Source organism: Pseudorca crassidens, chromosome 16, assembly GCF_039906515.1.
Source record: "Pseudorca crassidens isolate mPseCra1 chromosome 16, mPseCra1.hap1, whole genome shotgun sequence".
NCBI lineage: Eukaryota > Metazoa > Chordata > Mammalia > Artiodactyla > Delphinidae > Pseudorca > Pseudorca crassidens.
Window position 1 is genome coordinate 38,492,510 of NC_090311.1, and position 14,041 is coordinate 38,506,550.

Here is a 14,041-nt window from a genome sequence, read left to right on the forward strand (position 1 = left end):
TAAGATATGCTTTCATGAAGATAGAGTAAGAAACACTGAAAGATTCGTAAAGCTTATCCAAATAAAACGTTGTATAGTTACATTCAGTGTGCTTTGTATAACAAATACTCATCTTGTGATCAGGCACTTACGTGGAGAATAAAATGTAATTTTTTAATGCATGTAAATACAAGTTTTAATTGCAAGCTTACCATATCTGTATATGAGTCCTTTACAACAGGGACTCTAATTTTCTTTCAGAATTAAGTTATCTCTTGTTAAGTTTTTATTTCGCTAGTGAAAAATACATTTCAAGGAGATAGAGTGTAAAAAAAAAATCACGAAGATGCTAGTTTTTTATTTCGTTTACTGTCATTGCGTGGCAGTGTTTCATAAAGTTTCCCCATGGGTCACCTGTATCAGGAGCACCCGGGGTTGGTTAAATGGCACATTCCTGCCTCCACAACTTAACTGGATCAGACTTTCTGAGGCCTGGAAATCTGCATTTTAAATAAGCTCTGAAAGTTTGAACACCACAGCCATATAATACCTAGTATATAGTGTGGCATTAGTAAATATTGAGTAGGATCTATAAAAGATGTCTCATTCACTGACCTCTTCAGTCTTGCCTGAGTGTAACAGTGACATCAGAAAATATACCGCTGCCAGTGCTGTCCAGTAAAAGGTGAAGATATTGATGGTGGCCGAGGTTGAAACCAGTCAATGACCTTATGCAACCAGAGCACCAAAGATCAACAAGGGCATTGTTCCCAGAGGCTTAAACACACTGGCCCCCTGGGCACAATGGTCCTTTGATCACAGCTGACATGGGCAGAAAGGAGCCAGGCAAGGCTCTGGTCCCCTTGGTGCCTAGTGAGGGCCAGTCCTGCGGTGAAGGGGCAGTGCTTCTGGTCTAGTTCTCTGGAGCGGCCCAGCAGGGTTAGGCTGGCAGTGGCCTTTACCTTCAACAAGACTCCCTTATTTTCTGCCCTCCCTGACTGCCCAGGATGCAAGGAGAAAACTTGCCCCTAATCGGAAGGCAGAAACAATAACAGCATTTTAAAGTTGGCATTGCTGAGTGTGTAGGATGTGCTTTACTTGCAGTAGATCGTGTGATCAGCTTAAAGGAGGGGCAGTCCAGTGTGCTGGTGAGAGAGCATTTCACAACAAACTTTAACCCTGGACTGGACCCATGGGAGAGGTTATAGCTGTCTCTCTCCAGTTCCTATCTCCAGTTCCTATCCAGTTCTTGCTCTGCACCTTTAGCCTTCCTTGATCTCCTTCGACCCTTTATGGTACTTAGAGCTTGCACAATTCCGTATCCAGATTAATAACTGTTTTCTGCCATTTCGTAAGTCTTCATTCTGTCCCACCAAAAAGAAACAGATTCTCAGGGGGTGATGGTGTCCTCCCCACCGCCCCGCCCTCCCGGCCCTGGCATTTAGAAACCTGTAAGGACATTCGTGGTTGTCACAATGATGAGGGGTGTCTATATTATTAAGGTTGAACATCCCGAGGGTGTGGATGCTAAACGCCCCTTGGTCCTTGGGACAGTCGCACACAGTGAAGGATTGTCCTGTCGAGAATGCTGATGCACCGCCACGAGAAACACTGGAGCTCTTTGGGTTTGCCTGCATCTTGTTCAGTGCTTCCTTGAGAACAGACCCAGCATTTATCATCTGATGAATCTGCACGGCTTAATAGATGCAGTACGAGCTAAGTTACTTACTGGGAAAATAAACAAATGGTTGCAGCCATCTTCCTGGCTGGCAGTTGTGCTCTGACAGTGGAGCCATCACTCCTCTTGGATCCTGCTTTGCAGCTTCGCCCTTCCCAGTGGTACACTGTGGACAAGAGTTACGACCCAGACAGTAATCCTGAACTGCTGCTACTGTTCCACTCAGGAAACACTCTGATGGAACAAGATACTGCCGTCCGTTGTCCCGCTGGCACCTTGGTCTCCTAAAAATAAACAGGAGAGGGCTTCCCTGGTGGCGCAGTGGTCGAGAATCCGCCTGCCAATGCAGGGGACACGGGTTCGTGCCCTGGTCTGGGAGGATCCCACATGCCGCGGAGCAACTAGGCCCGTGAGCCACAACTACTGAGCCTGCGCGTCTGGAGCCTGTGCTCCGCAACAAGAGAGGCCGCGATAGTGAGAGGCCCGCGCACCGCGATGAAGAGTGGCCCCCGCTCGCCGCAACTAGAGAAAGCCCTTGCACAGAAATGAAGACCCAACACAGCCAAGGATAAATAAATAAATTAATTAATTAAAAAAAATAAACAGGAGATGCTAAGTAAATTGTTACATCATGAGGGGGGTGGGGACAGGGAATCCAATATTTTTTTATCACAGACACCATCCCAGGCAAGTGCTCTTAGCAGTAGGAGGGTTCGAGATTTGGAGGGACGTGTTCTGAGCTCCCAAACCTTCTGGAGTTATTTTGCCTGTGGATCAGAAAGCTACTGTGGGGAGGAAAAAAGTTTTGAACTAAGGATCAGACAAGGGTCCTGGAAAAGTTGCTGCTTCATATCAGTCATTCAGTTAGAGATATCAGAGAAGTGACAGATGAATACAAATTTAGGAACACAAAAGAGAGGGTGACATCAGATCTTATTTTAAAGGACTAAGAGTTAAGCCAGAAAGCTTGTTGACCTAAGGATGTCCAATAGACTATGGGATTTGAATATCTTAAAACCGGATAATAATTAGACTAACAGTAAAGACAATAGGAACAGACTGGGGAAATGCAGCTACAGGAAGTTGAGAGAAATGGCAAACTAAAATGAGTCAGAGGGCTGGTTTTTCCCTTCACAGTCTCCTGTGACCAGTTGAGAAACAGTGTGTTCTTCCTTTGACTCAGTGAGCCTACTTCTAAGAGTAATTTCTAAGCAAATGAGTAGAGCTTTGTTCCGAGATTCAGCTCTGAGTATTAGTGGGCACTGTTTGAAACTGAACATTGGAAGCAACCCAGATGGCCCCCCAAAGAGCCTTGGATGAACACGTTATAATTCATCTATACAATGGAATATTCTATAACCATGACAGTGATTTGAGGAGAAATATTGACATGGAACAAAATGTATGAAAAATAGGCTGTAATAGAATATATAAGGTTAATGTTTCAATAAAGAAATATGTAAACATAGAGGGAAAAAACATAGAGGGAAAAAGGCATTAATCAAAATGTTCACTTGGAGTATCTTTAAGTGGTTGAATTCCAAGTACCTGGAATTCTTTCTTCGGGCTTAAGTGCTTAAAATGTTTAATTTGAACATGTGTAATTATTTTTGTAATTAAAAAGTTTAATACAGTAAATAAAAACATGATCAGATTATTAAAGCGTGCTTTGTCAACCTGTTATCCAAGTATTTCAATATATAATTATTTTTAAATCCAAACATTACTGGTAGTTCTAAGAAGCTGTTAGTCCCTCACATTTTATTCTGGATTTAGTTGATCATTAGCACAGAGGAAATGAGGGTTCTGATTATGAGGAATAAATGTGATTGGGGGTGAATTAAAGAGTGGGAAGAAAGAAGGGATATATCAGTATAGTTAAGAGGAACATAGATAAACTGAGTCTAATACTTTAATAATGACTACATTTGCCTGGTTTGAAACTCTGCCTGGGAAATTCCCTGCTAAACATCATCATACACATCATACATCATACACTCTTAGGGTGACTGGGGAACACCCACTAAGCCTAGGCTTGGCTCCCTTGCTCCAGGAGTGGCTGAATCAGAGATGTGAGAGCCTCAGGTGCTATAAGGTTTCCAGCTAAAGGCCTAGTCCATGGTAGGCCTCCAGTTCTCAGAGGTGAGGCCACAGAGCTCCATGAGTGAGTCAGCCCATTAAGAATTTAGGTCTTATTTAAAGGAAATACTTTGCAGCAGCATTTCTTAGAATATACTCTGTGGGACACTATTCTTAGGAGAAGGCTCCATGGCGGAAATCATAAAAGGAGGCGGGACAAATAGGCTTGTGAAAGGAGACAGGTCAGCGTGTCCCGCAGCCCCTACGTTCCCCACTTGTATCTCGCAGTTAGTATACTGAGGCTCCAGGTGTCTGGCCTTAAAGACATCTTTTGGCTTTGGGTTAACCCTGAGTTTACTAAATTTAGTTAGCTATAGATTTTTTTTTTTTTTCGCATGAGGATTTTAAAAAACTATTTAGGCGAAGATGGATATTCTTATATCCTCTTTTGTTCAGAGGACCTTCATTCTAGCTAGAGTTTAGAGCTGAGAGCTTTGAGTATACACTGTGGGCGAGGCATTTAGAGAAATACAGAATCTTCTCCACCCATGTGGGGTCTGCTCACTCTTCTGGGAACACTGTAAAGTGAGGCCTAAGTTCACATAATACTGAGCAGTGTCTGTCTAGGTTGGCGATCTGCATAGTCTAGGATTCTGCTTTCGTTGAAATCTCAAATGACACAGGTTGGCAAGAAATACATAATAATGTTAGTGCCTTGTCCCCTCTCTTCTAATTTCCCTTTGGTGAGTATATATTACTCCTCCTCCCAAAGTTTTATTAATAAAACAATGGGCATACAGTATTTCCAACCCAGTTCCTCTTGGAAGGAACAGGGGAGACAGGCTGGTAGTCCACTCTGCAGAGGAAGGGTCCCTGGCTGCCACGTCTGGCCGCTCTCTGCTCTCCCATGCTGGTGGGAGGAGGTCTGGAGAGCAGAGGGCCTTGTGAGCCAGGGATGACTCCTGCTGATGCCCCTCAGGACCTGGGGATCCTGAGGTATCAGGAAAGCCAGAGGGGCGGTGAGGCTGGGAGCTGATGCTTGCAGGGGCACTGCCACTTCCTCGGGCTGCTGGCACTCTGTTGCGGTGGGGACACATGAGCAATTTTTTTTTTTTTTTTTTACATAAGCAACTGTTTAAGTCTGGGGAGGTAACTCTGAGTTAAGATTTTGATTTCTTTTTTTTTTCTTTTTTTCTGTTTTTTTGCGGTACGCCGGCCTCTCACTGCTGTGGCCTCTCCCGTTGCGGAGCACAGGCGCCGGACGCGCAGGCTCAGCGGCCATGGCTCACGGGCCCAGCCGCTCTGCGGCATGTGGGATCTTCCCGGACCGGGGCACAAACCTGTGTCCCCTGCATCGGCAGGCGGACTCTCAACCACTACGCCACCAGGGAAGCCCAAGATTTTGATTTCTTAAACTCCATTGTAGGGCCCCAAACTTGGGAGACCAGCAACATAGAGAGAGAGTATAGAAAAGAGATATTTTCAGTAAAAATTGTTTAGGCTTCTGTTAAAAAAGATGCGCTATAGACCCTTTAGTAGGAGAACGCTCATCTTGTGAAGATGTGGCCAGTGATACACGTGGAGAAGCCACAGAAGTGCGAGTAATGATAACTCTGGACAGTGTGTCTATTTTTTTGACGTGAGAGCGTTGGTGATGCACCTCAAACAAAACCAGACCTCTGGGCGGTTGACTGGGGTCCAGCCCCCCTCTGAGGCACATCATGGAACCAGGCTCCCTTCCTCCAGCCCTGCAGCCCTCACCTTCACGGCTCAAAGCTCAATCACATCCTCCTGTGGCTCCTGTAAAAGGAAGTGGGCCAACCATGGGTTTTGACCCAGGGGATTAAAAAGTTAAACTTTTCTGAGTTTAGCGGAGGAGCAAAGAATTTGTCCTGTTTTTGTCAAATGAGATCCATCTGGAAAATGAATTAGGAGAAAAATATTCTTGAAAAATAAACTTTTGATTAAAACTTTTTTTTTCCCTTCCAAGGTGCCAGTAAAACAAAGTGGAACACATTACCCACAAGGCAATTTTAGATAAGAAACTAAAATTTAGATGCCTCTTCCTTTCTTTAATAATTCTACACTGATTTGGTTCCTGTCACAAATGTGGGTGAATAAGATAAATGATCCTGGCATGATCAGCAACCTTTATATTTTCTGTCTGCTGAGAATACTTAAAGCATAGACTCTAATTTTGTAGATGGAATGAACCTTAGAAAGTCAGTGTTTGCTGAACATCAGAGTGTAGATTAAAGATAACAAGGACACTCATAGAAATTCCCAAGAACCTAACTCTTCAGTCACACCCAACACTGGTAAAGGGATGGAAAGGAGCATGAATATCATTCCTGCCAAGTGGTCTTTTTACCGACAGATGGGACAAAACCTCTCCCTCCCCATGAGTGATATTTTCACTGTGGTGCTCCAAACAGGCACCTCTTCTTAACAAATGTTTGACCTGTTTCTTGTGAATAGCCAGGGCACAAATAAAAAAGACTGGACATTTTAAAAAATGATATTTGTTGTTTTTAATGGTGAAAACGATTCATTCAGCAATGTCTGCATGCCTCCCATGACCTGGAAACTGTTCTAGTTGCTGTGGTTATAAAGGTAAATAAGAGAGGCATGAAAACATTATGCAGTCAACTTACTTGGTATATTTAACCTATTCCTTTCCTGTATATACATATTTTTATATTATATTATACTTAGAAGGATATTTTTGTATCCTGTTTTCCTCATTTAATATTATATCTTAAGCATTTCTGCATGCATATAATTTTTAATGGCTGCATACTGTTCTGTTTTGTGGATATTTCACAATTTCTTAAACCATTTCCCTGTTGTTGATCAATTAGGTAATTTTGAATTTTAGTAGTAAAAACATGATAAACATTGATGTATAAAATTTTACCCTCATTTCTAATTATTTCCTTAAGATAGGTTCAAACTGGAACTGGGTCAAAGGGTATGAACACTTTTAAGGGTCTTGATACATGATGCCAAATGCTTTCTTGTATGGGGCAAAGTAGTCATTTCACTTTATCCTCATTTCCTCATTAGCGTAGGGTTTTTTTGGTCTTTTTATTTAGTGCTGATGTATTAGAAAAAATTTTGGATTGGTTTTTCCTGGAAGATCTTGTTTTGGGGACCAACTTCTCTGTGACACCTTCCTGCCCGATGTGTTTTCAGTCATCTTATTTAGGACTTTTAAACTTGATAGAAGGAAAGGGTGTTTATTTCTATATTGTCATTGCCTCCCTGAGTACCTTCTCTGAGGTACACGTTAATATTATACTCATAGTAAAAATATAAGAAACCACATGACAATGCTGCTGCATGTATTATATAAGCCGTTGTTAAAAAAAGATGATCCTGGGGGGGTGGGGGTTAGGGGAGGGATGGATTGGAAGTTTGGGGTTAGCAGATGTAAACTATTATATATAGAATGGATAAACAACAAGGTCCTATTCTATAGCACAGGGGACTATATTCAATCTCCTATAATAAATCATAATGGAAAAGGAAAAAAAAAGATGATTCTCTTTCTCAGTACCTAGGGGGAAAGACCTTTTTCTGTTCTTCCTTTAATCAGAATTATGTGGCCTGCCTCATTTCCCTTTTTGCTCTGCCTATTAGAAATGTAGAAATTTTACTGTTCAAGTACACCAACAGCATTATCTTGTGGTTGGAAAATCAACTTCTTTCATTTCATGACTTCACATTTGTGACTTCTAAGTGCCTATGTATCTTCTATCGAACGTTGCCTCGAATCTTTCCTGCAGATGGGTAGCATGTAAATCATTTAATGAAATGAACTGCTAATGATGGTGTGATGATTTTAGATAAACAATTCATTTGGCTTATATCTTTAAGGTTTTTGGACAGAAAATTACATACAGTTTTAATTGGCTATAAGAAGGCCAGGGACTTTGGAGGAAACATTAGGGCCAGAAAATCCTGGTACAGCTTATTTAAACTCTGAAGCTGTGTATGTATTTAGCAACCAGTATTATGGTGTGGCTGGTCATTAATTGAGAAACTTCTTATTTAACTAGCGTGCATTAAAGTAATGTGCAGTTTTTCATGGGGGTGTGATGATGTTTGAGGAGCATGATGACTATTTAAAGTACTTAGTACGTAGATGGGTTGTGCTGCTTTATTGCTTTAAAGAAAATAATGAGGATTGGACAAGGAAATTGCAAAGGACTTTGGGAAAAGAAAGATCCTTCCTCACATGTGGGATTGAAATGCACAGCAGGCTTAGTCTTGCCCTCCTCTGCACCCTTCCACACTCAACTCGCTTTGCCAGAAGCTCTAATTGTATGGTATTGTAATTATTTGTTTACAGTCTGTGTCTCTATTAAACTCTAGTTGGCCCAGTCTTGGTCTTCTTTGTGTCGGCTATATCTAGCACAGTGCTAGCAGTAAATTTTTCACATATATGATTCATATTTCTGAAATAGCAGATTAGAAGGCATATTTTAGGCCAGTAAGTATTTCAAAATATCGGCAAGTATTCTGAATAGTTAAGAGGGGCTGGGAGGCATTTTTTTGCCCCCAAAGTTTAATATGTGTTCCTTCCAAAAAAAAAAAATCAGAAAATCTGAACTCCTAAAATCCTACATTTCTTAAAATTATTCAGTTGCAAGCAGCATTTTGGTGCTGAGTCCTGCTTGAATGGGCTAAGTGATCCTTCCTGGGGCAGCCCTTCTCACCTTTTCTCCCCTACAATTTTTTTTTTTTTTTTTGGCTGCGGCTTGGTTTGGGAGATCTATGTTCCCCGACCAGAGATTGAACCTGGGCCCTCGGCAGTGAAAGTGTGGAGTCCTAACCCCTGGACTGCCAGGGAATTCCTTCCCCTACATTTTTGTATTGTTCTGGGCGTGAACATCACCCATATTTATTGAAGGCCTATGGTATACCCATCCGTGTGTTGTGCTGAGGATACAGTGGCGATCAAAATGTGGACTCTGCTGTCAAGGATGGAGTTCAGATTCTGGAAGTATTAGAAGCAGACTCAAGTCTTAGAATTTATACAGGGAACTTTCTTGTTGCTTTCCTCTTTTTCTTGTGGGCGAGTTGACACAGAGAAAACCACAAATAAGAAAGTTCGGGAGTCACTGATTTCACTATGTGTGATAAGGATCCTCTGCTATAAACAAAACGAGAAAAGGATATTGCAATATACTTCTTCCTTCTTTAGTCTCACCCAGACACATACTTTGTGCTGTGCTGTGGATGTTCATTTTCACAGTGTCCCAGCTCTAGAACCCAATTTGTTCTTGTGGAAATTTAGTCACTTTTGGAGAGCCATAGCAGTTTGTAAATCACGCCTCTCTGATAATGTTCCCAAGGCCATTATGACTAAATTGGGTGATAGAATGAGATCTGTAGTAGTATGTCACTTTGATGGGTGACATATCCTAACCTTTCAGTGATTTGGGCTTCTTTAAAGCACAGAACACACCTTGGGGATGAGAGTTGGATTACATGGAATGTTGCCCAGTGAAAGTCCGGCGAGTGCCAAAGAAATGCTCTGTGGAGTGACTGCCTGATCCCAAGATTACGTTCCTGCTTGCCTCACGGGTGAGTCTTCTAATTTTTAGCAACAGTCTCCGCTGTCTATTGTGGAGCCCAATCGCTTAGTCTCTGGGATGCTCAGAATCCTCACCTGTAAAATCTGGATCATTTGACGAGCCTCTGAGTGGCTCTGAAGACTCAGTGACATCTGTGAAGTGACTGTTGTGCGACCAAGAACAGAGTCGGCCCTTAGTATACAGCAGCCCCTCTTATCTCTTAAAATGGAAGGTTTTTTTATTCCCTAGCATTTAGAAACACAGGCTTATAATATTTTTAAATTACAGTAGTTCATATTTATTCATGATGAATCCACAGTATATTTCAGATACTACAGATTGCATTCTTCTTGGTCTATTAACTTGGTATTGTCTACTTGGGGGTTTTTCCATATGGCTTAGGACTGAGTCTTGAAGCAAACCAGTACTTAATTAGTTAATTGATTAATTAATATTATTTTACATACATAGTCCTTAGTGCCAAGTACTAGAATGAAGTTCTTTGTATAAATTATCTCATTTACTCCTTAGTGAAGACACTGAAGCACAGAGAAAGATCAAGAAATTTGTTCAAGGCTGTATTGGAGGACTTGGGATTGAAACCCAGGCATGTCTGACTTCTAAGCCCAGATTCCGAGCGCTCCTCTTTCCCTTTAGCACGTGTTAAATCGCTGAGAAGAGGACCCTTCAGAGTGGCAGACACCAGTGCTTTATGGATGGCTTTCGGTCTGGTTGGTATCACGTGCCTGAACACATCATTCTGTAGTTAAAGGACTCGTACTCTGTGTTAGGTGTTAAGATAGCACAGCTCACTCATGAGCACTGCACTTTATTTATGTTCCTGCTGGGCCCTTATCATAGTCTGTCCTTGCTCTAGTTCTTAGTGGTCAAGTCTCGGAGGAGGCAATATATCGAGTGGTTAAGAGCCCAAGACTCTGAAATTGGACAGCCTGGAATTGAATCCCAGCTCTGTCAATTACAAGCTGTGAAAGATGGAGCAAGTTACTTATCTCTGTGCCTTAGTTTCTCATGCATAAATTGGGAATAATAAATAGTATTTACTTTAAAGGGTTGTTGTGAGGATTAAAAGAGTACACACACACACACACACACACACACACACACACACACACACACACGGCACTTAGGGTGCTTAGAACAGTTCCTGGCACGTAGTGAGTATTCTGCAGTGTTTGTGGTTAATAATAAGATGACCGTGTTCTTTGAGCATAGCTATGGGCCATGTCATTTTTGTCTTCGTATTCTGCACAGGCCCTGCCCCAGTGCTCTACACATGGTGGGCTCACTGTGAAACTCTGTTGAAGGAGCGGATGGATATGGACAGGTGAAATGGTTGAAGGCATGACCAGTTCTTTTTCATCTTGAAGTTGTATTTGCCTCATTGACATAAACTATCTTGACTTTAATAGGATCAGAGACTGAATAACTAGAAGAGGTTGACCCAGGCAAGGTTAAAATTATTTGTCAATCATAATAGCTAACATTTGTTAAGTGCTTACTGTGGGGTAGGCACAGGCTAAATATTTTATGATTAACTTACTGAGTCTTTCCAAGAGCCTCATGAAGCAGGTATTATCCCACTTTACAAATAGTAAGCCTTGTCCCTGTAGTTAAGAGATTGGATTTTGAACCAGGCAAGACTGTGTGAAGCCCACAGCACAAGCAGAGCTGAGCTTCTGTCTCAGGTCTCCCTGAGCGACCTTTAGCCTATAGCAAAGCACCCAGTAAACAGTTGTGTTACCTGTTATTATTGCAACTTCTCTGAGGCAGAATCATAACGCCAATACTACTTGAATACAAATATGAGAGCCCCAAACACTGGTAATTATCATAGCAAGCATGTCATGGGTATACAAACTACATATTCCTTTGTTAAAAATTCTGCCTTTAGGAACGTCTTCACATTGAAGCTAAACTTTTCATACTTCAGGTTAAAACTATTTTCTCTATGCTGTCTTTAGTGGGAATGGAAAAATGCTGTCCATGGCTCTCAGCAGGGTAGTGCTTAAAATGATGTTAAATGGTGGAGTCTTCCTTGTTTTCTCTTTCCTAGGTTAGACTTGCCCTGTGGGCTTCATACTTTTCATCCCTGTGGGTTTCATCTACTTTTGGTCCTTTTCTGTTTTGTTTTGTTCTCAGTTTTCTCTAGAAGTGTGGAGCCCAGCATTGGTCACTCTGACTCTGGCTGATATTAATTATGACCTGAAGTTGTACATCCTCCTTCACAGTCAGGGTCTGCATGTGAAGACGCCTCCCCTGTGTGAGGCGATGCATGGTACTGAAACACTCATACTGTCTGCTTTACACTGTGCCATTTGGGGGGCAGCTGGTCATGGGAGTCCTGTTCATGCCTCCTTCGTTAGGTCCCCAACTCCACAACCTGGGGCCAGGAATGAACATACTGGACCAGTGACATGCAGGGCCCAGATGGTCTACAACAGGATTTTGCCCGTTCCCCAGTCCTCACTTACTCGTGTGCTAGCTAACATGGAGCATCGATCCTACTGGTTGTGCAGTATACGAGCTTCTTGAGAATAGAATTGATTTAATTATACAAATATTCCAGATTCTTCCCTGTGAGAAGTCCTTTTAATCTTTGACCTAATACATTTTTTTGTTTGTTTCTTTTCTTTTTTTTTTTTTTGGCTGCACCCCAGAGCATGCAGGATCTTAGTTGCCTGACCAGGGATCAAATCCTTGCTCCTGCAGTGGAAGCGCAGGGTCTTAACCGCTGGACCGCCAGGGAATTCCAATTTTTGTTTGTTTCTAGTAAGAACATCCTTTTCCATTTCCCCCACTACTTTTAAATACTTTTTGCTTGAGCCATGTATATATTCCTGGATTCTTGAAATTGCTGGTCCCCTGTCTTGATGAAATATTTTGTTCTTTTATGAGCGTCACAGTTGATGTTAGTTTATGAGTGACTTTACGGCATCCTCTTCTAAAGAATTCTGATGAGTTTCTCACATCTTACTCTTACCCTTTTAATGCTGTCACAGGGTCATCATCTGTTGCCATTCTGGGCCTTTCCCTGGAAACACCAGTTATACTGTCAGTTTTTCAGTTAAATATGTTAAGTACTGTTTATAGAAAGCCTTTAAGCTCTTTGGCCCCACCCCTCACTGGCTGTGTGGCATGCGGGAGGCTGTTGACCCTCTCTGTCCCCTTGCTCATCTGCAGGGTAGACTGTTAACAGCTCCTACCTACAGAGGTGGTGTGAGCACTCAATGAGATAGTGCGTGCTAAGTGCCCCTAGTGCTTAGCACATGTAAGCGCTCAGTAAACATTGTTATCATTGTAAAGGTTAGCACAGGTGCAGTGAGGATACTAAGGTCGAGGCACTAACCCAGCTTTGAATGGTGATCGTGACATATTTCCCAGAGGTTATCAAGCCTCAGTGATTTAGTCAAGAGGAGAAAGGGAGGAAGGGGTCTTTCATGAAGGGGAAACGGCTCTTGGGTTTTCATTCACAGGACATAGCATGTTGTGGGGGGTGACGGGGAAAGCTGAGCAGGGAGCAGATCACAGAGGTCTTTCTTTGGGAAGCCCAGGGGCTCTGACTCTATTCCTGAGAAAGGGGAACCACTTGATGAGAGTGCTGGACACATGCTGACTTGAGGAAACAGAGCTCAGCGGGGTCCACACGGAGAAGCTGAGACCTGAGAAGACTGATGTAAGAGTCCCCCGAGGATGGGGAGTGCCTGCACGGTGAGGCAGGCAAATGGACAGATAAACACTGCGTTTACATCAGACGCTCGCCTTTAAGTTCTAGGGGGCCTGGAGTAAAACCGAAGAGAGATGTAACTTCCATGCACCGATTCCTTTAGAGAAAATGAATTAGATGGGCTGCAGTGTGCATGTCCAATATGGAGAAAGTCTGCTCAAGAAGTAGAAAGGGGTCGTCCCCCATTCTGCCTGGTGCGCCGTGTGGAAAGCTGCATGTGTGCACGCGCCCGTGGCTCAGATCCACTGGCTTGTGCTGGGAAAGGCCTAATCTCCATTTTCCTGTGATGGCAAACTCCTCTTTTCTCACAGCATGTGAGAAGAAAATACTGTTCTTGTTTGCCAGTTTCCTTTTGATTAACTTTGTATCTGGGGTTGCAGGTTTTCTTTTGGACTACTTTTTCTCTGATTATTTTCTCACCAGTGGTTAGAAGTGGAAATGGAAATATGCCAGAAAATGATTTATATGAAAAGGAGTCTTCTCCTCACCCCTAAGTACATGCACATAAACAAGAAAAATAAAGAATAGCAACTAACTTTGGATTCTTTGGCTAGACTATAGTGTTTTATTTTGCCATTTGGAGGAAGAGTTATGGAAATAAAGGGAAATATATGTCAGAGTGATAGCCAGCTGGCTATCTGAAGTGAGTATCAGCTTTCCGGAAGGAACAGAGACACTTTCTTGTCATTTTATTTAGAATTGCCTGACTGCTAGAGAGCGTTTTTCTTGCCACAGTGCTGCAATAAAAGTAAACACATAACGTTTCTAAGAAACAGATTGTTAGTTTCTTTGAAATGTTTAAATAAAGAGCATTTGTTACATGCTCCAAGTATTTGATTCTTAACTCTTCCCAATAGAGCAGCTCTGTGTCCCACAAGCATCACTTAGTGTTGAAGGCACCAAGAGAAATAGAGAGGTAACTGGTACTGGACTTGGCCCTCCTTCAGTAAACTAGAAAACTGGACAGTACACGAGCCA

At 42.4% G+C, this 14,041-nt stretch overlaps 1 protein-coding gene across 11 annotated transcripts in view; it reads left to right on the forward strand.

Annotated features, from left to right (window-relative positions):
• SGMS1 (sphingomyelin synthase 1) overlaps positions 1-14,041 on the forward strand; it is a 290,636-nt gene that overhangs the window by 75,535 nt on the left and 201,060 nt on the right. For 6 of the 11 annotated variants that reach the window (XM_067710125.1, XM_067710131.1, XM_067710122.1 and 3 more), the window contains exon 3: positions 9,198-9,328. The exons of 3 other annotated variants lie outside the window; for them this stretch is intronic. The gene's annotated coding sequence lies outside the window, so the exon portion shown is untranslated. The remainder of the gene's footprint in view (positions 1-9,197; positions 9,329-14,041) is intronic. 2 more of the 11 variants (XM_067710123.1, XM_067710127.1) reach the window with 1 other exon arrangement.